Source organism: Lactuca saligna, chromosome 3 (genome assembly GCF_052625555.1).
Source record: "Lactuca saligna cultivar CGN05327 chromosome 3, ASM5262555v1, whole genome shotgun sequence".
NCBI classification, from domain to species: Eukaryota; Viridiplantae; Streptophyta; class Magnoliopsida; order Asterales; family Asteraceae; genus Lactuca; species Lactuca saligna.
In genome coordinates this window covers 226,073,357-226,096,846 of record NC_136419.1, presented here as the reverse complement: position 1 = coordinate 226,096,846, position 23,490 = coordinate 226,073,357, and the positions used below count along the sequence as shown (strand labels likewise).

The 23,490-nt window shown below is 34.5% G+C and overlaps 1 pseudogene; it reads left to right on the top strand.

Annotated features, from left to right (window-relative positions):
• The first annotated feature begins 12,231 nt into the window (after positions 1–12,231).
• LOC145036412 (cytochrome P450 704C1-like) lies at positions 12,232–23,287 on the top strand (annotated as a pseudogene).
• The last annotated feature ends 203 nt before the right edge of the window (positions 23,288–23,490 follow it).

Sequence of the window (23,490 nt, the reverse complement as noted above, 5' to 3'; positions counted from 1 at the left end):
CCAATCTGCTTGTGTATTAATCAGATCTGTTTGATGGTGCGGAATCCCAATCAAACGGATGATGCCAGATCAAAATAGAAGAGAAGGAGAAGAAGAATAAGATGAATCTAATATATTGATGATATGAATGAAGATCCTTACAAGAGATTCACACACACACACAATTATTCTCTCTAGTTTCTCTCTCTATAATATGCTCTCCTTCTCTAGCCTTTTACTCTCAAGCACTCCTCACCCTATATATATGAGACAGTTGGTCGTACAAGGGTTCACGGCCGTAAACCCGTGTACGGCCGTACACACAACCGTAAAGACAAATATAGCCGTAAACATTGAGCTGTTTACGGTCCTAGACATAAAAATATATTTTCCTAGAAAAGCAAAGTTTAAACCATAATTTTAGACCCAACAACTTTGTCACTATATATTATTAAAAAAATCTATATTTAACTAAATAAAATAGAAGATCAACTTTTTTAACTCGATAAAAAAATAAATAAACTAGAGATAATTTCATAAGAAATATATTAATGCCATCACAAGCAAAACAAAATAGAACAATGATTTTCTTTTTATTTTTTTTTAGTGTTGCAACTAAAACAAATTAAAGATCTTTTAAATTTCATCATATCTAACTTCAAGGAGTATCGACAATAACATTCTTAACCCATCCAAGTTTGTAATCTTCATTAACCTTAAAAAATATTACCATCAACTCCATATTAAAATTTTTAATAATTTATAACTTATTTGGTTAAAGGGATTGGTGTCAATCGGCATCCACTCCACCTAGGATTTTTATTATGCCATGCCATTCTTTGCCATTTGGAGGGAGTGATGTTGATGGCAAGGGAGGGAATATAGTGAGAGAAGGGAAAAAGGCAAGAAAAGATGAGGAGAGAGAGAGAGGACGACAAAAGTGTGGCGTTCAATGCATGCCATTGAGTTATGACTGCATCGGAAGATGGTTTATGCCAAGGGGAAAACGCATGAATAATACATACTAGGTGTCGCTGATGTTGAAATAGGTGTTGTCGATGCAAGAAAAATAGGTAAAGAAAAATCAAAAAAATTTCCCCTGCGTACAGAAAAAGTAACTGTTTCCGGTGCCACACCAGGTCACCTACTGTTAGGTGCATTTAATGCACTCATTTTGTAGCTTTATTTCATAAAAGTGCATTGCATATAGGCTTAAACTCATGCATTTTGCATGTTTTCAGAATTTTTTAAGAGGTTATTTCATTCACACACTTCTGTGATATTTTAGGGACTTTTAGAGGTAGGATCTGGCTTGAGGAGGTAAACAAGAGATGTGGACGAAATTTCGGGACTTGCGGAGCACCAGGGATGAAGATATTAAAGAATTGAAGATTTTGGCAATGCAGGGATACACACGACCGTGTAAACTATAGCCTTGAGTTTACGCGGGCCGTGTAAACGAAGATACTTGAGCATCGCAGTTTGAAGGACCATCTAATTTAAGCAATGTACTTTCTCAATTACACGGTTCGTGTAAACGACATTGTTAATTTACACGGGCCGTGTAAACGTGGTCGCGAGTTAAAAAGTATTTTTTGCATCTTTCTTAAAAGAGTGCAACCGGTTCTATTTTTTTTCATGTCGATTTTTAGAGCAGAGACGGCGATTTTCTTGAGGATTTTGGAGTTGATTAACACTTGGGAACATTTGATTTCATTTTGTAAGAACTTTAATTTCATTTATAGATTTGTGATATTGTTCTAGTCATAAGTGGCTAGAACCGTAGTTTCTCTAACTTTATGTCTTGACTTCTTAGTTGTGATTCCAATCATGTGACTTGATGTTTGCTTTCAATTTCTATCTAGCGAATTTGATTTTGTTTCAATCAATGTTTGATTCTAATTGTGATTCTTATTGGCGATTTGAATTATGGTTAGGTCATTCAAGTTATCTAATTGCAAAATCTGTAATTGTTTTGTAAATTGGACTAGGTAACAAGCACTAAACTGATTTCTATTGAATGAATTTAGTGTAAATCTTATTCACACATTCTTTTGCTCCTGAGCTGATGAGGAATATTGAGTGTTGTTGGGAACATTCACATAAATCTCATTGCAACCTTTTGATTTCCATCTAAGAGCTTGTTTAGACTTAAATTAGAAGGTTAGGTTATTTTCAAAGAGCTTGTTTTGAATTAGACAATGTGGTGAATGAGAAGTGCTAGAGCTTGTTAGCACATCCAAGTACCAACTTAGATAAAATTGAACAAATATCATCTCATCCATGGAATCACATTGCTAAATGGTCTTGCATAGAGTTGGAGCCCTTAGAAATCTTGAATATGGTTTATTTAATCGATCATTTACTTATTGAATTATTCTTTTGTTTAAATCATTGTAAATAAACCCCCTTTTTCTGTGACTATTATTGTACCTTCTGCAAAAAGGTATAAACATTTGTTCCGTGTCTCTATGGATCGACCCTGCTTACCTTGTATTACATTTACAGTGCAAAGTAGTAGTATTTTTGGAGTCATTTTGTACCCCTTTATTTGTTGGGTTTGAAATGCCTAACAAATTGGCACCGTTGTCGGGGACATGGTGTTACTAATTGTTTATGCCTAGATCTTTCCATACATCTACACCATTTCCAATTAAATAAAAGATAGAAAAGACTGCAAAGAGGTTACGGAAGCAAGCCAAGCTTCGTAAGAAGCGACCGCGTTTCGGGACTTCTTCATCATCTACCCCTCCAGTCATTAACATTTGGGAGGATACACCCCTCTCAATGGTATCCGCATCCGAAACAAAAACTCTATCACTCTCACCTAAACCATCCTCACCCAAAAGTACCACTCCATCGTTATCACCTACTTATAACATCACTAACTCCACATCCAAAGAAACTTCAACCACTACTCACGCAATGGGAGATAACCTTGGAGGGAATCAAGATCCTCTAAATCCACCACCAGAGCAAACCCTTCACCAATGTGTGAGGCAAGAGGTTACTCAACAACCTCTTTGCATCACATATCCGACACCTACAAATTTAGAACTAAAATCTAGGCTCATTTACTTACATCCAACCTGTAGAGGCTTGTAAAATGAAGACCCTCACAAGTTTCTAACTGAATTCCATGTTGTGTGTGTGTGAATAAAGCTACACAATGTTACGGAAGATCAAATCAAGCTTAGGGCATTCCCCTTTGCGATGCAAGATGCAACAAAAGACTGGCTCTATGATCTCCTACTGGGGACGGTTAGTACTTGGGTAGATCTTGCACGTTTGTTTTTGGACAAAGACTTTCCTGAGATGAAAGCTTCACCCCTACGGAGGGAAATCATTGGAATCAAGCAAAATAAAAGAGAGGTCTTCCACACATATTGGGAGAGATTTAAGAAACTTTGTGCCTATTGTCCAAAGCATGGAATAACCAAATACCATCTCCTCCAATACTTCATTGAAGGCACGACTCCAATGAAAAAAAGGTTTCTTAATGCCTCAAGTGGCGGGTATTTACCTAACAAGACTCCAACCGAAATCCACAACTTAATCAAGAACATGGATGAAGATTCTAAACATCCAGGTCATGATGAAGAATGGTACGTGGATGCGCCCTGAGGTGTAAAAGAAGTCCAAACTCTTCAAATTGAAGCTCAATTATCCGAGCTTACAAAAGTGGTAATGATGCTAGATAAAGATAAAGGTGTGCAGTCCACACCCCACCCTTGTAGTATTTGCACTCAAGTGGGGCACCTAACTGATATGTGCCTCAACTTCAATAGGAGGATTATCAATAAGCAAATGCATTGGGAGGGTATTCCGGGTTAAATTAAAGAGGATTCGAGCAACCACGGGGTGACCAAAGATGGAACGATAATCAAGGTTGGGGAGGAAATCAACATGGGAGTTACCAACAAAGACCACGATTTCCCCAACATCAACGAAGTCCGCCTTTTCAACTTCAAAATTTCCAGCCAACGCCACCACAACAACCACCTCCACAAGTGGGTTCATCAAGTATGTCCTTAGAGGACATAGTGAAGAGTTTGGCCACTAGCACCCAAACCTTCCAACAAGAAACAAAAGCAAGCATAAAGAACTTAGAGCAACAAGTTTCACAGCTTGCTACTTCCGTAAGCAAACTAGAATCTCAAGGAAAGTTGCCCACCCAAACTGAAACGAACCTAAGACACATCGTGTGAGCCATCACATTGAGAGGCAGAAAGAGTTACAATGGTCCAAAAGTGTCGGTTGATCAAGAGGAAGAAGAAATAGTGGTCGAAGAGGAAACCAAAAAAGAGAAGAAGGAAGATAAAACAACCAAAAAGAAGCCCTTCGTCACTGAATCTAAAGCCACACCTGCTCCATTTCACGAAAGATTAAAGATCAAGAAGAAAGAACCGGAGGAGAGTGAGATCATGCAAATGTTTAAAAAAGTTCAAATCAACATTCCACTCCTTGAAGCTATCAAGAAGGTACCTAGATATGCAAGGTTCCTTAAGGATCTTTTTGTATCTAAAAAGAAAATAAAAGGAAACCAAACTATAACAGTCGGGGAAAATGTATCTGCAGTTTTGCAAAATAGGATGCCCCCGAAGTGCAAGGATCTCATTGTCTTTACCGTGCCTTCCAAATTGGGGAATCTTTATGTACCTCGAGCCATGCTCGATCTAGGTGCATCCATAAATGTCCTACCATATTCTATTTTTAAATCAACTGGTGTAGGAACATTGAGAAAAACCGGTGTGAGCATCCAACTTGCCGACCGGTCAATAGTACACCCAAAAGGTGTACTAGAGGACATATTAGTGCAAGTCAATGAATTTGTTTTCCCGGGTGATTTTTATGTTCTAGATATGGGAGATGATGACTCTCCAAGTTCAAGTTCCATACTTTTGGGTAGACATTTTCTTAAAACTTCTAAAACAAAATTGATGTCTACAACGGAACTTTAACTATGGAATTTGATGGTGACGTTATCAACTTCAATATTCATGATGCAAAAAGGGTTCCTTTCGATGTTCATCTGTCAATCTTATGAATATGATCCAGCCCTCAATTAGAAAATGTTTAAATTGGTCTAACAATGAATTTCTAGAGTTAGTTTTGTCACAAAAACTAGACAGAAACAGAGCCAAAGAACTTGCAAAGGAGTTCGGTATAAATAGCAAGGTGCTGGAGATTTTGGGGTTTATTGATGACAAGAAGCATATGAGGATTGTTGAAATGAAATCCAAGCCACCTACAATCAAAGCCAAACTCCCTCCACCGGTGGAACAAGCACAAGATTCGGGATCAAAAACTCCATTGGACCCTTTAAAGAATATACATATCGAGAATAAGAGCACCCAACCGGTCATGAGCTCAAATAAACTATCGAAGAAGGAAGAGAAGGAGTTAATAAGCCTACTGATAAATACCAAAAAAAGGACTGAGTGGAAAATATCTGATATTAGGGTTTAAGTTCTTTTTGGTTTATGCGCAAAAAAAAAAAGCCAAGGGAAGGTTGAATGTTCCATTGAAGGAGGTGGCTAAAAGGTTGATGTGTTGGAAAGGACCACATACTTAGAATGAAGCATATTCAGGGGCCAAGTCGAGCCAACGACATAAAAAACAGGCGGCTAACCGGGAGGCAACCCGGGGTTATTTTTGTCTTTTCCTTGATTTTACATTTTCTCATCAAATTTTCTTAGTTTTAAAGTTTTCAAGTTGTTTTTCTTGTTCAAAGAGGTTTAAAAATCATTTTCCAGGCAGTATAGGATTAGTGGGTTGAAATATGAAAAAAAAAATGAAAATCAAGCAATTTATTGGCAATGTAGGGATTTACACGGCCTTGTAAAAATTTGCCTATCATTTACACGGCCCATGTAATCGTTTAACTCATGCGTTTCAGTCGTTCCATTTACACGGCCCGTGTAAATTTACCTTATCATTTACATGGCCCGTGTAAATGTAAAATCAGAGTTGGTCGTTTTTATTCACAAAACTCGATTCTTTTGCACATTCTCTCCAAAAAAAACATGTGAACCCTATATCCCTTACTTCCCCTTTGAAAAAACCTTCAAGAACACTTCATCTTCCTAAATTTTGCTCCACATTTCAAGCTCCAAGGTATGAATTCTTCCATTTTTCTTCACCTTCTTTGTCTTGCAACTCTATCTCACCCTCCTATGGCTGATTTTTGGGGTTTTAAGCAAACCCTAGAATTTTTGGGTTTCAAAATTTCGAGTTAATACTTGTAATTTCTTGTAGGATTAGCTTGGGGAAAGCTTAGGGAAGCATTGGACATCACTCGAACACCATTTACAAGCACAAATTTGGTATAATTGTTCCAAACCCTTTTCTTTGTGCATATCATTAAGATCTCGTTTTTGGAGTGATTTTTGGTGGAATTGTTAGTCTTTGTGCATGCTCTAGTGTTTACAAATGTCCATCTATCCTACATTGTGTGAAAAAGTTTGTTAAATTCATTGGATAATGACATCTCGTGGCAAAAGAGCTAGAGTTGGGACATCCAACACGGGTGGTCAAGAGACTCATGATGAACAAGACCAAGGTACCATGGAAAATCCCTACCAATTTGGCTTTATTTTTGAGTCAAATGAGCAAGATATCCTATACTCAAGCCTTATCCGTAGGGAAAAAGGAGACAAAAATTTGTGGATATCCAAGATCTAAAAGACATCCATGTCTAAAAAGGAGTCTACAAACTTCTAAAAAACATAGGTTGGGATGGTCTTTTGAATCTCCATGCAGTGAGTTACCAAACACCCATGTTGGAGTTTTTATCCTCTATCACTTTTGATTACCAAACGCACATCGTATCCTCCCGTCTACTCAACTAATCCCATCGGATTCATGTAGACACTCTTTGTGACATTATCGGTGCACCAAAAGAAAAAAAAGGATATGTATTGGGCAAAAGGTAGGAAGAATGTTGAGTTTGAACGAAGCTTTAGAGGATTTTGGAGTAACATCTCTTGTGAACATGAATTTCAATCGGGTACTACAAAAGCTTCTAGCATCAAACATCCGGTTCTTAAAGTCATGCACCGGATCATTGCTTCTCTCTTGTTCCCTCAAGAAGAGATTACCAAGGAAAATAAGAAGGAATTAGAAGTATTATGGTGCATGATTCACAACCTGAAGAACTCCCTCACTTCGGGTGTTGGGTAATTCACAAGATGCTCAAAAACTCCTTGAGCAATGGTGGCTAACTTCATTGTGGAGGAATGGTTTCAATAATAGTTGAACATCTTCCTAATAACCCCATTGATATCATACCGGGCCGCACTCGGTTATCCATTGAGGTTATGGAGATTATGCATCTCTTCCACCGTAAGCCAAATGGGGATGTTCACTAGACCGTAGAAGGTCATGAGTATCTACGTATTGATAACCGAAACAAGAAGATACTCACCCTAGACAACAACATTCCATCTACAAATTGGGGCATCCGGTCTAATTTGGATATTTCTGTAATTTGTGGGCTTCCACCCACTACATCCCGTCCCCGTGCTCAATCCTCAGGTTCCTCCAGCTCAACTCGCCCCATTCTATTTCCCGAACACAACATTTATGTCACACCCCAAAACCATTGAACGACGGAAACGTTCTGGGGCGGAGGACATCATGTACAGTATCACAACAAACAACATCATCCATTGCATTAATAATATAATTTTAATACAAGTGTTTTGATATGTCTAATAGACACTAATGTATAAATCAAAATGAAAGATGAGTCTTGATCGAGCTCCATCTTCTCTAAACTTTGCATCTGTACCTGTCTACTGTTGACCTGAGGATACAAGTTATTTTGAAAGAGAGTATCAGCTTTAAAGCTGGTGAGATCATAAGCATTTTAGTGTCTTAATTTGTATGTAAGTACTTGTACGTATTTGAAATGTAAGTATTTGTATGAATGAACTGTAAGTATTTGTATGTAAATGAACTGTAAGTATTTGTATGTAAATGAACATCCTAGAAAACCCTATGTTTCCTACTAACTGTATCCTTCTACCAAGGCATCTAGTATCCATGTGTGTGTCTCTTGTAAGAGTGTGTATTTTCCCAAATCTGACTATCATTAACCAAAAATATAGTTTCTACATTACCGTGCATCGTGTGAATGTTCTTGAAGTGAATGTAATGGGAAAATGAAATAGTACTATGGTGTAGTATCAAATAACTACAACCGTACTAACTACCTTAAGTCTATTGAAAATTTGAAAGTACTGTAGTATTTGTAATAAGTGACTACCGATGTACTAACTACCTTAAAACAAAAAGGTATTCAATATAACATGTGATCGACCTGTATCCTGCTACCGACTCTAGTAAAATGATGATGTAAGACGCTGTAAGAAATGACATTTGGCACCCGTGGACTTACAAGTCCCACTGTAGCGAGCAACAAGGTGTAGGATAGTCAATCCAGTATAGATCTATACGCAAACTCATACGCTCCCCAATTAAGGACATTCGGGATACAAGAGCGGTCATGGCAGGAAGTGCCATGACCCGCCCAATGGTTCACATAACTGCATAAATGTATATGTAATGAATGTGCTAACTGAAAGTGTAATCTTTCTTTGTCTAGCCTGTATGAACTGAAATGTTCTGCGTGTGCTAGCTGTAATGTATGTTCTCTCTATCTAGCATGTATAGTAATGTACTGTGTGTACTAGCTGTAATGTATGTTCTCTCTATCTAGCATGTATAGTAATGTACTGTGTGTACTAGCTGTAATGTATGTTCTCTCTATCTAGCATGTATAGTAATGTACTGTGTGTACTAGCTGTAATGTATGTTCTCTCTATCTAGCATGTATAGTAATGTACTATGTGTACTAGCTGTAATGTATGTTCTCTCTATCTAGCAAGTATTGACTCATTGTATGATATCGCGTTCTAGTAATAGTTCTAGTATCTTCCTAAACTACCCATATGGTAGCTTACTAGTAATGTAACTGGTACGTATGAACATGGAAGTATACCCTTGCTATCCAAGGGTAGTGAATGAACTGGGAGAACCTTTATGACTATATATGTACACATGATATATAACTAATATTTAAACGACCTTCGGACGAATACCCGATATACGTTATTTTTGGTGTCTATAATGTACAGAACACGCTTGTATTAAAATTATATATTTAATGCAATTGATGATGTTGTTTGCTTATTTACATTTACTGTGTTGTGATACTTACATGACGTCCTCCGCCCCAGAATGTTTCCGCCGTTCTTGGTTTTGGGGTGTGACAAACACCTACTAAACCGCCCCTGTGTATGCAACATTACCACCGACATTGAAGGCCACCTAGGAACCGCCCCTGTGTATCCCACATTACCACCGACATTAAAGGCCACCTAGGATATTCCATACCCCATTCCATTCCACAATGCCTTATCAACTAAAATAAATAATGATGATACTTTAACACAAAAGCAGAAGAAATACACATATATCCAGTTAGTAAAGGTTAAAACAACAAAAATAAACACCAAAATAATAGAAGGATGCACGGAAGAAAAATTACACATAATGGCTACACACTATGAACACTTTACCAGGAATAACAACAAAGTTTATAAGACAACCGTAAACAACAGTCACTAAGGAAAAACTCTAGAAACAAAAGCCATCGACTCACTATGGAAAAAATGCAAATCAAGACCATCTTTAATAGCTCAAAAGATCATCCAGGGGCAAAATGGTCATAAAACAGCAAAATATTACATCATTTTAATAAGCTTCAACAACAACACCAAATAATGATCAGAGTTACAGGGCATAAGCACAAATATGTTTTACCAAATCCAGTTAGCAACAATAGTTACGAGGAAAAGAATTCCCTGTCAACAATAGGTAGAAAGGTTGTCATCACGTGGAACTCTTGTCAAGTAAAGAAGAAAACAAAAGGACAACTACTTTATATGTTGTTTGATGTTGGTTTTTAAGTTATAGCAGTGATTATATTTTCAATTTGTTTTGTTGGTTTTGATGACTTATACTAAACAAAACATGAGTTGGAATGATATATTGAATTCTTGGGTACATAGCAACAAGTCGAACGCTCCCCAAATGATCAGACTCTTAATATTTTAGTGGGACAATACAAAAAAAAAATGCAATAAAACATTTTTCTTTATATTAGTACAAGTTATGTATTTCATTATTAGGTATAAGACTCGTGTATTACATGAGTTAATTAAAAAAATATAAATATAAATGTCTAAATATTTAAGAACTTTGGATTTATAAAAAAAATAAGAAAAATAATGAATTATTAAAATTGATTTTTTTATCTTTTAAATTTAAATAAATAAACAAAGTGAACTAATGAACTTCAATTTGGAAATTTCAAAATAAGAAGGTAAGTCTATTAATGAAATTGATATTCATTAATTACTATATTTTTTATAATTATTATATTAAAGTATTATGCAAAATTTATTAAAATAGAAAAACCTGTGAAATGACATGTGGAAAAGAAATTAATTCAAAATAATCACAAAATAACATTTGACAAATTAAGCGAGAGTGTGACATATAACAAAAAATATTATTTATTAGAGAGTTGATTTGCATAATTTGTTGGTATCTTCTATCGAAACCATACCTTATACTAGGGATGAGCATTAGGACCGCCGGAACCGATATTGGTAACAAGGTTCGGTTGCCAGTTCTCCATTTTTATGAAAACCGGTCTCGGTTCTAAAAACCGGAACTGATTTGACAATTTTTCCGTTTTTTAAAATGTGCATAACTCACTCATATGAAGTCGGAATTATTTGATTTTTTTCCAACATGTAATTTGGAGTTTGTAATTCATTTCTGACCGTACAAACATATGTTTTGGTTAGATATTGAATCAAACATATGCCCCGAAAGAAAGAATATCGATGCTGCATTTTTTCTATTTCAACTTTTTTTTTGAATCTGTCCCATTTTTTTAAACGTGCATAACTTATTCATATGACGTCAGAATTACTTGATTTTGTTTCCAGCATGTAACTTGGTGTTTGTACTTCATTTTATACTATAAAAAACACATATTTTGGTTAGATATTGAATCAGTTATAGACCTTGGAAGACAACATATCGATGTTGCATATTTTCTGTTTCAACATTTTTTTTGGAATCTGTTCTGCTTTTAAAATGCGCATAATTCACTCATATGAAGTCGGAACTTTATTCTTTTTTTTAATCATGTAATTTAGTGTTTGTACTTCAATATAGAATGTAAAAAATCATAATTTGGTTAAATATTGAATCATTTATAAGCTCCGAAAGATAACATATCATCTATAATATTTCAATCGGTTCTAGTTTGAACAATAACCGAAAAACGGGGACCGGAACCGGAACCGCCGGTTCTTATAATACAGGAAAACTGGCTTCGAACCGGTGAGGTTCTAAATTTTAAAGCTCATCCCTACCTTATAACAATTGATCGCCTTATTACCTCCATCCCTTCAACCATCCATGTCTGATTTTTAGCCAATCGTCAACTGAAACCAGAGAAAATTATTTCACAGGGAGAAGTAGCTATCTCAATGCACTCCAATCTGTAAATAAGGCAAGTTTTTTGGAGGGGAAGATAGAAAAACCCTATTTCACTTCTGTGGATTTTCAATATTGGGTTCAATGGAATGGGGTAGTACAATTGTGGATTTTCAATGCAATTTGTAAAGTTTGGAATGACTTTTGAGTTTGGGTAACGATTTACTCAGCGGAATGCACAACAAGAAAGGTCGGCAATTTCTACCAATCCTACCCGTAGGATTGATTAAGAATGCAAGATATGTCTGAAGAAGATAATGTATTTAATTTCTTGATGGGTTCTTAATTCGATCTCAAATCTTGAGCATCGAAGTCCAATCAAACTTGGCATTTATGTTGGGAGTGATTGCATTAACTTGCATCCATTAATGGTAAAATGGTAAACCAAGACTAGTATCTTGTTTCTTTCCCTGTTTTTATGGATAATAAACATAGACTAAACACTTTGTAATGCTCTTCGAAACTTACCACACTTGTTTGTCTTTTTGATAAATGCTCTCTAGAAGAATATTCTTATCTGCCTCTTTTAATTATGGAAATTATTAAAAATTTCTTCTTGTTCTTATTTTCCCACTTCACAATTCATGAAGCAAAAAACAAGATTAATCGTATTCAAGCTCCCTTTATATTGCATATGAAATCATATCTGATTATTCCTGAATTCCAACCAAAATGTTCATTCTTCATATCATCTTCTCCTTTCTAGCTACAACTCTACTACTAGTTCTCATAACCTTTTTAGCTCTCATACTAAAAATCTTCATCGGAAAACCAATAAAAGACCCAAAATACCCCCCAATTGTTGGCATTGTTTTTGGTCAACTCTTCTACTTCAATAAACTTCATGACTATTTTACCGATATTGCCCTCAAACACCCTACTTTCATGCTTCTTGCCCCCGATCAAAGTGAACTATACACTACTGATGTTCGAAATATAGAACACATACTTAGAACCAACTTTGAAAACTACTCAAAAGGCGAGTATAACAAGGATATAGTAACTGACTTATTTGGCAATGGGATTTTTGCAGTTGATGGTGTTAAGTGGAAACAACAGAGAAAGCTTGCAAGTTTGGAGTTCTCAACAAGAGTGTTGAGGGACTTCAGCTGTAAAGTTTTCAGAAAAAATGCATCAAATTTGGTTAGAGTCATTTCAGAGTTTGCTAAGGCCAATGAAGTTTTTGATGTACAAGTAAGCCTCTATTTTTCTTACTTTAATCAACTTAAAAAGACTTTTATGCATACATGTAAGTATGCAACCCTCTATTGATGCATGTGGGATGAATTGTTATAAGATCATTGAAGTGTTGTGTCTAAAAATTTTCAGAACATACTTATGCAATGCACCTTGGATTCAATATTCAAAGTTGGGTTTGGAGTTGATTTGAATTGCCTTGAAGGATGTAGCAAAGAAGGGGGTGCATTTATCAAAGCCTTTGATGACTCTAATGCATTAATATACTGGCACTATGTAGATCCCTTTTGGAAGCTCAAAAGATTTCTTAATATTGGTTGTGAAGCTAATCTTCGAAAAACATCAAATTGATCAATAATTTTGTTCTCAATTTGATAAGCAAGAAAAGAGAGCAACTAGAAATGAATCAACACTATGTAAGTTTTATGCTATCTCTATTAATTAAGTCGCTAAATCGAATAAAATAGTCAAAGCACTTTGTGTTTTTTCAATGAATTGAATTTTGTGGTAAACTATTGATTTTAAGAATGAGGAGAAGGAGGATATACTTTCAAGATTTCTGATTGAGAGCAAGAAGGACCCGAGAATAAATGATGAATATCTAATGGATATAATCCTTAATTTTCTGATTGCTGGAAAAGATACTAGTGCAAATACACTTTCTTGGTTCTTCTACATGCTTTGTAAAAATCCACTTGTGCAAGAAAAAGTTGTTGAAGAAATACAAAAGATTATAGGAAATCAAGAAAACGGGTCTACAATTGAAGATTTTATGGATAAAATAATCGATGAGGTACTCAGAAAGATGTATTATCTTCATGCAGCTTTGAGTGAAACCTTGAGATTATACCCTGCAGTGCCTCTGGTAATTATAAAGATATTTTAAGAGATTGACTTTTTTTACCATTTTAATTGACTTGCTAACAAAACAAACTTATTCTAAAAATGGTCAAAGTTTCTTATAGTTTTCACGAATTAGAGATTTTAGACAAACACAATATCATAGTGCTATTTTTTTTACAAGCTTATTCTACAACCACGGTTAATTCAGGACCATAAATTTTCTAGAGTGCCGTTACAAATAAACCATTAGGTAATTTTTTAAATAAATTACATTTTTAGTCCTTGATTATAGTTGACTTTTGCAATTTTGGATGTTAAAACATTTTAGATCGTAGTAAACATATATTTTTTGGACGAAAATTACAAAAATCAGTTATACTCGCCACCAAAAACAATATTTTCACATGTATCAGGAAACAAAAATGTCACAGAAACCTCAAAAAATACCCGAATTCCAAAAAAAAAAAAAAAAAACATTTACGATAATTGCAAAAATCGACCGGACTCTAAATACCAAAAATCAGCAAAAGAATATTTTTACTTTGGATAAGGAATGAAAAATGTTACAATAACCAAAAATAATGACCCAAATTCGAAAAAAACGATTTAAGACAAAAAAAAAAAAAAAGGACCATACACTAAGTACCAAAAATGCAATTTGTTATAATTATTAATTATTGTTGTTAGTAATAGATAACTCGAATATATTTGTATCCTTTATCTATATTGTTATTAATAAAATTAGAAGCTTAAAAAAAAACTTTAAAACATCTTTGTAAACTTATTTTATAGGTGGAATTCACCTACATTATATGTAAATAAATAATGTATGCTATATCTTCTTGTATATTTTGTTGTGAGGATGGGAGAGTTGCAGACATGGATGACAATCTCCCTGATGGCTTTAAGTTAAAAAAAGGGGACGGTGTGTATTACATGTCATATGCGATGGGAAGAATGGGTTACATATGGGAAGATGATGCTGAGGATTTCAAACCCGAAAGATGGATAATCGATAATGGAGTTTTCCAACCAGAATCTCCTTTCAAATTCGTAGCATTTCATGTAAGTAAATGTCATTCACTATTTCACTATATCTATGGAGATGTCTTTTGACTTTGACGTCAAACTTATTGCAACCAAGATAGTCTTCGGTTAATGTTTAATTGGTCTATCGTTATATTTACCTAATGACAAAATTGCAAAAATGGTCCCTGTGTTTGGCAAAATTATGCGACTTTGGTCCAAAACGATAGTTTGATGCACCACTGGTCCAAAATTGGATTTTTCCATTGTTTTTGGTCCCTCCCATTCACTTCCGTCCATATACTCCGTTACATACAATAAAGACCGGGGTATTTTCGTCTTTCCACCTCCATATCATCGATTACCGCCATATTGAATGATATACACAGTTAATGACCCTTCACTCTACTCTACGCACTAAACCCAACTTGTTGATCGAAAACCCTAATCGTTCATTGAAATCTTGCATTTGATCATCAACCGCAATCGTAAGTTTGAATCCACGAGGATGGTCCAAATGTGGGAAATCAGGCCAAGAAATCAGTGTTTTGATGCAATCCGAATTTACGGTAACGTACTCTGTTTCTTACATATTTCTTTGAAACAAAAAAAAAATCTTTTACAATCCATATAAAGTAATGTTTTTTTGGTTTGGTTCATGATTTTTACAGAAGGATATCCCACGATGTTCACTATTGAGCTCCATCATGGAGGGAGGTTCACAAAATTCCCAGGGATAAGCTACATTGAAGGAAAATTAGACCACATTGACTTGGTAGACATGGATGAGTTCTCTGTGCATGAGTTGGACGAGGTGATGCTGAAGCTTGGTTATGATGTACCACTAGTCATTTACTACCACTATCAATTGCCAAATGGAGATTTGGAGTTTGGTCTTAGAGCTCTAGGGAATGATATTGATGTACTTAGTCTTGCACAGTACATTGAACATCATAAGATCATCAAGGTATACATTGAACATAATGAAACTAAGTTACTTACATACTTTATGTCTCCAAGAGTTAAACCTAGGGTCATAATTGAGGAAATAGCAGATGATGTGCCCACTGCAACTGTTGGTGATCAAGATGTCCCAAATCTTGAATTGTGTTTAGTAAGATATGAGACACTCGAATACAATTCAAATAAGAGATTGAGGTTAGTTGATGGGAGTCAATCATGTAGTAAGAAATTGTGTTTCAACTTGGAACACACTGCAACTGTTGGTGATCAAGATGCACATGTTGAAATTGGTAATGAAGGTGCAAATATTAGTGAGCAAGGTGCAACTGTTAGTGGTCAAGATACACATGTTGAAATTGGTAATGAAGGAGCAAATGTTAGTGATCAAGGTGCAGCTGTTGGTAATCAAGATACAGAAGTTCATGATCAAGGTGCAAATGTTGGTGACCAAGAAGTAAATACAAGAGAGTTTGATACCTTTGATGACCAACCATTTCAATTTGAAGACTTTGATCCTTTCTTTGATCAATATACTTTTAATGATGGTAATGATCAGAGTATGGGTGTTGGTGCAGAACTTGGCACAGGACTAGGGGAAGTTCAATTTGAAAGTGAGGGAGTTTGTGATGGACTTGGTGAAGGAGGTAGTGAAGGGGGTAGTGAAGGGGGTAGTGAAGGGAGTGAGGAAGACAGTGATTTTCTTGAAGATGAAGAAAACTATGTAAGTGATATTGAGGTGGACATGAGTTATTTCTATATGAATGTTGATCTAGATGTTGAATATGTTGACAGAGGAAAAGGTGTTGAGACTGAAAATGAAGTTGTTGATACAGAAGATGTTGAAGATGTTGAAGTAATTGATAATGATGAATGGGACTCATTAAGTGAAGATAGTGATGATGAAAGAAGGAAAGCAATATTAAAACAGATGGTGAAGGAGAAGAAGTGCTCTCTTGGTGAAGTCCATACAGTTACTTTTCAAGTGGGTCAAAAGTATAAAAGTAAAAAGGAAATTAAGAACAAAGTCAACAAACTTGCCATTGAGACTAGAAGGAATCTTGGCTTCAAGAAAAACGACAAAACAAGGCTTAGGGTTGTGTGTAAAGGTAATGTACCTAATGTAAATGCAAGTGGGGTAGGTAAGGGCAATAAATTAAATTGTTCTTGGTCAATGCAGACTTCACGGTCAAAAGATAGTGATTATTGGTATGTGAAAACTTTACTGGACAAACATACTTGTGTTCAAACTAGAAAACTTAGGGCTTGCACTGCGAAGTATATATCTGCAGAAATCTTAGACATGGTCGAGTCTAACCCTACAGTACCCCTTCGAAGCATTCAAGAGCAAGTTCAGAAGAGGCTTCAAGTTGGTGTGTCCATACACAAAGTACAGAGAGCAAAAGCAACAGCTACAAAGCAAGTGAGTGGTGACTACACAAAGCAATACGAGGTGTTAAGAGATTATCTTATGGAACTACAAGCAACTAATGTGGGTACAACTGTGAAGCTTGAGGTTGTTAATGAGCCTAACAGTACTAGAGAAACAAGGCAGTTTAAAAGGGTGTATATTTGCTTAGGGGCATTAAAGAAAGGGTTTAAAGTAGGTTTAAGAGATATTCTGGGACTAGATGGTGCTTTTATGAAAGGACCCTTTCCAGGCCAAGTACTCACAGTAGTTGGATTGGATTCAAACAACGGCATATACCCACTTGCATATGCCATTGTTGAGACTGAAAATATGAGTAGCTGGAAATGGTTTCTAGAATGCTTGGGAGATGACTTAGAGTTGTGCTCAAATTCTAACTTTACTTTCATGAGTGATAGACAAAAGGTACTATTTTCTTCTTTTTGTATTACTAATAGTTTATTTGTATATGATTGTTGCAATGATTATGTGAAATAATCCTTTACAGGGACTCTTACCTGCTATAGCACAACTATACCCACAGGCTGAGCATCGATTGTGTCTAAGACATATTTATGAGAACATGAGGAAAAAATGGAAAACAAAAGAGTATAAAGATCACTTATGGCAGTGTGCAATAGCAACCAAAGTACCAGAATTTGAACACTACATGAATGAACTTAACAAGTTTGATAAGGATGCTTTTGAGTGGTTGAAGAAAATCCCCCCTCACCATTGGGCCAGAAGCCACTTTTCAGGTTACATTCCCTAACTTAGGTGAAGCTTTACTAGTGCTCATTGTATATGGTTTAGTTCATATAATTTTCTTGTTTAATACAGGCAGAGCAGGATCAGATATATTGCTCAACAATTTATGTGAGTTTTTCAACAGTAAGCTTATTCATGGTAGGAATAAGCCCATCATAAGTTGTCTTGAGTACATCAGGCAGTACCTTATGAAGAGGATTTGCAATGTGAAGAAAGTGATGTCCAAAGCTCCAGGTCCACTCACTCCAACAGCATCAAAGTTACTTGAGAGAAATAGGGAAGCTTCAGTCCAATATAGAGCTAGATGGAATGGGACTGCAAAGTATGAAGTTTATGGTCCTTGGCATGACCAGCATGTGGTTGACATGAAAAATATGTCATGTACATGTAGAAGGTGGGAATTGAATGGGATTCCATACAGGCATGCCATAGCTACAATACATGAAATGGCTGATAGTGGAGACAAAGTTGGGGAGCTTTACACTTATGTTAACAAAGTGTATTGGCTTCAAACATGGAATGAAGCTTACTCTTACACTGTGGACCCTATAAAGGGTAGAGCCATGTGGCCAAAAAGTACCTGTCCATTTCAATTAACACCACCACCACATCACAATCAACCTGGGAGACCTAACACCAAGAGAAAGAGAAGTGCAGATGAAAAATATGATAAACAGATGCAAAATCATGGTGCAGGTGAACCTGAAAAACTTACCAGAAAGTTTGTTAGTGTTAGGTGTGGGAAATGCAACAATAGGGGTCATAACTCAAGGACGTGCAAGGGTCAAGGTGGGAATGCAGGAAGAAATGAAGGAGGGAATGCAGGAAGCAGTCAAGGAGGGAATGCATGATGTAGTCAAGGAGGGAATGGAGGTAGCAGTCAATGCAGGAATTAGTGTATTTTGTTTAAAAACTTATCTTTTGGTTTAGCACAACTTTTGTGCATTTGGATGTAATGGTTTAAAACTAGTTTGTTGTAATGGTTTTATTTTGGTCTTTTAGCCCTTTTGGTCATGAAACTAATGTCAACCTTTTGTCATTGTTGAAGAATGATGTTTATGGTTTATATCAACTGTTGGTTGTCATGTTTATGGAACACATTTTTGGTTATAAGAACTGTTTTCTGAAACAACAAATATACATTAACATTCGGTGATAACTGCAATACATTGTCATTATATCCTTGAAAAGGTTACAAATTTCTGAAGTTGTCCAAAATAACCCTAAACTGATATTACATTATCAAATACCAAAAACTACCACATTCCCTAGTTACAATTTCATAAGACAAAAAACACCCAAAAATTACATGCAACTACAGGGGTCCCTAATTGCTTATTACTAAATGAAAAGCACCCAAACCACCACAAATAGTAGCCAACTTGCAAACAAACACATCTTCAATCTTGCCACCTTATAGTTTACATTGTTGATATTCCTCAATAATCCGGGTATTATCAACATAGATTGTGCACACATGGGAGGATCAATCCATCCTAAGAATCGGCATCTGGAACCCTTCACATAAAAAAATAAACCCTAAACATGAGGGTGATTTTCCAAAATGAGGGTAAAATAGCAAAATCGAACACTTACCTTTTGAGGGCAGGAAAGAAACCTCCGACCAGGGTTTGCTGATGTCCAGGAGGTGCGAACCACCGCTTCCCTACCACAGAAACACATCACCATTTTAATTTTTGATCTCTAAGAAATTGTGAACACAGAGTAGGAAGAGTATGAAGCTCGTGAAGTTGAAGAAGGAAGAGTGATGTAGCTCTGCTTTTTATTTTGAATAAGGTTGCAAAAAAGGCCCCTGTATGTGGAAAGACGAAAATACCCCGGTCTTTATTGCATGTAACGGAGTATATGGACGGAAGTGAATGGGAGGGACCAAAAACAATGGAAAAATCCAATTTTGGACCAGTGGTGCATCAAACTATCGTTTTGGACCAAAGTCACATAATTTTACCAAACACAGGGACCATTTTTGCAATTTACTCTTACCTAATATTATATAGGGAAACATCATGAAAATAGATCATACTTTAGTAACACCAAATCTTATTATTATGATTATTATTATTATTTTTTTGCATTGATTTTGATGCAAAATGGCGTTAGAGAATAATAAATATCAAATATCATGTTAGAGAATTTATCAACATCAAATTTGATGTTTTTGTTTTGTTTTGTTTTTTTGTTTTTTTTTTTTATTTTATTTTACAAATCGATCCTTCCTTTGGTATTAATTTTTATGTTGTTTTTTGTTGTTTATTATTTGTTTATAATAATGTCTGTGTAATTTTTGTTATTTGGACATGTTATATAATAAATTACATTGATATTATCTTTATTATGTAATTTGATGTTTTAAACTTATTTAAACATATATAATGTTTTTTAAGTTTAATGTTTCATACTTATTTAAATGGTTGTTTAAATACTATAACAATTAATTATATATAAATAATTTATTTTGATTATAATTGTCTAATAACATACTATTTAAATTATTGGAATATTGTATATTAAATTTTAAAAGTTCGAAAAAAGGATACACCAAGAATAATTTTTAGTGCTAAAATTGTATAATGACTAATGAGTTAAAGAATAATTACTTTTACAGCAAATAATATTCCAATATTTTATGATTCTAGCCGAATTTTGTTTGACACAAGTAAACTATTTTATTTTTTGAGTTTATTAGGGTGTTTGGTGGGACCAAAAAAATGCTTATGATACTTTATAAACTAGTTTATAAACTAATTTTTTATAAATTATTTTTAATAACTTATTGATAATATAGTTTATAAGCTAAAACAACTTTTTTTAGCTAACACGCTAGACGTAATTGGTTGAAATGACGTTGGGATTTAGTTTGAAAATTATATTTTCAAAACATAATTCACATAGTTTAAAAGATAATAATAATAGTAATTACATTTTGGGTCTAAAAACCAATTTTTATCCTTAATAAAACACTCCTAATACTGCCACATGGCATGTTTTTACACCACTCTTTTGCCAAATGGCGTTTTTCTATACCTTCATAATATAATTGTACTTTCCTGCCCAGCATCGTTAATCCTCTATAACCTAACTAAAAAATCAAATTTGAAATCTAAATAATTTTGGTTTTGTAATCAGTAATTTCAGACCTGATTTTTTGGGATTCATATCAATTGTCCTGCATTTATTTAGGAAACAACCCATTCAACCCATTTAAATTAATGTTATTTAAAATCAACAATAAATCTTCTTCTTCTCATTACTATTATCGCACCTCCACAAATTTCAGTTTAATCTGTTTTTATTTCTCTTCAATAACCCACCATTTCCCTTGTCTCAAGTCCTAATCTAGATTTTCAAAAACTTTGGTCAGTGTATCGTCGTTCTACTCCGCCGCCAATTCTGTTGTCTCGGGCCATACATTGGCTCGGTCTTATGATTATAAATAGGGCTTATTCGAATAAGGTGAGGATGTTTTAATTTTGAGGTTTTAATTTATTCTTCTAATTAGGGATTTCCCATGTTCATCATGTTTCTAATCCCCTCCATCAATGTCGTTTTTGGTCAGCTAGGGTCATCAGCCCCTTACTCAGTTTCTCTGTCGGTTTGCGATGGTTGTTCACCATTTGTCGGTTTGATGTGATTTTTGTGTTTGCAGTTTGGAAATTGAAAGGTGAGGTGAAGTGGCTATAGGTTCTTGCTTACGGGTAACATGATTTACTTTGAGATGTTTATATTGTGTTTTCCATGGAACTTATTTAGGTGTATTTTAAGTTTTAGTTGGGAATTTTCTCATCTTTTGTAATTGATGATGCATGGATGTTGACTACAATTCCTAGAGAATATAAGTTAAAACTTATGGTTTACACAATATGTACGAAATCTAGGCCTATTCTTTTTATTTAAATTTGATTTGTTTTTTGTAGATAGGAACCACAATTGCACCACCTCAATTATGTTTTGTATTAGCAAACCTTTTTTCTAACCTTTGTGGCTGATCTGGGTCAAAATTGTATCTTTTATTTTCTTACTTTTTCAGGGTTATAAGATTCCAAAAGATTTCCTTGTGAAATTCATGGGATTACAATTCCAAAAGATTTCTACGCTTGCTATTGTGAAAACATAAAAGCATATGGACATCCTTGTGCAATTCACTGGTCGTTTTTGGTTTAACAACATTACATCAGTAGTAGTATTTATTAATAATGTTTTTGTTTGTGTAATATGTTGGTCTGATATTATTTTGCAGGTTAATTTTTGTGGACGCTTTATCTTTTTAGGGAACATGACACTTAACACACCTTCTAAGTGGCCTCTAAAGTGATCTTCTCTCTTTCCTCGAGTTGTAGTTGAAGCATGTAATATTCAATGTTTTTTTTTATTCAATGATTTCTTCATTTTAATCTATATGTTACTGTTTTCTTTTGATTTTTGAATTGTTAGTGTTGAACATCTGTCATTGAAACAATTTTTTGCGTTTCAATTTTATTTTATTTTGATGTTGTTAATCAATTTTATTTGTTTCCAGCAATTTTATGTTGTAATTATATAAGGTTATATCATATTTAATGTTTGATAAGGGACAAACATTATGTGTTTTTAAGTTATTTTTTAGGCATAAGAGCTTCCTACTTGGACACTGATGATGAACAACTTGAGTTATCTGAGTTTGGTATCTCTTATTTACTTTACTTGATAAGAAAAATGGAAGGTATATTCTTAAAAATCCATTATAATGTATGTTTTATTGCATATTTGAACTTCAGAGTTCATAAAGTATGATATTAATTTTTTTAAGCGTTAATTTAAAAAACTTACGACATGATTATATTAATTTAAAATAACCATGATACAATTACAATTAACATATGAAATTTTTTATACAAATAAATCTATACAAATCTATGATTATTGATTATTATCATTATACATTATATATTACTTTACTTTTAACCGTGGATTCCACGGGTTATAACCTAGTAGCTTGATAGAGTTGTAATTTAAACTTGACAAACTTATAAATAAAACATTATAATACTTTTATATTATCTATTTTCGATTTCGATGTTAGTGTTTGAATATAAATGACATTTGTATATTTTCAAAGTCACCACATTATGTATTAAATTCGGTTATTTGCAAGCCGGGACCATGTATTTAATCAAGGTTAACATATAAATTACTAAATATTATATTTTCATTCCATTTCCCGTATAATAAAATCCAAGCAAAATCCAGAAAGTATGGCAATTGCTGAATAAGTGTTCACATGTTTCTTTTCTTATGATTACTATGTATGTTATGGACTCTAACATGCCAACTTAGCACGCTGGTCCAAGGATCTGTTTGGGGAAGGATTTTGCATATCGTCAGATGAAGATAATTTCGATTGCTGTTCTTCGTTTCTTTATGTTCAAATTAGCCGATGAATCAAGAAAAGTGACTTATAGAACCATGTTCACACTTCACGTTGACGAAGGTCTTCATCTTTTTGCGGTTCCAAGAACATCATTATAAGAATGATCATAAACATAAGTATTGTTAGTATATACGAATTCCTTTTTGATATGTAACACCCTAGTTTTAGAAATATAATTTTCTAACTATTAATAAGTGTTTTCTAGAATTTCCTTTGATTCTAAACTAATTATAAATACTCAACTATTTATGTTGCAAGTATCCAAATAATGATTTGGGGAAGGGATGAAAATAAAAAATAA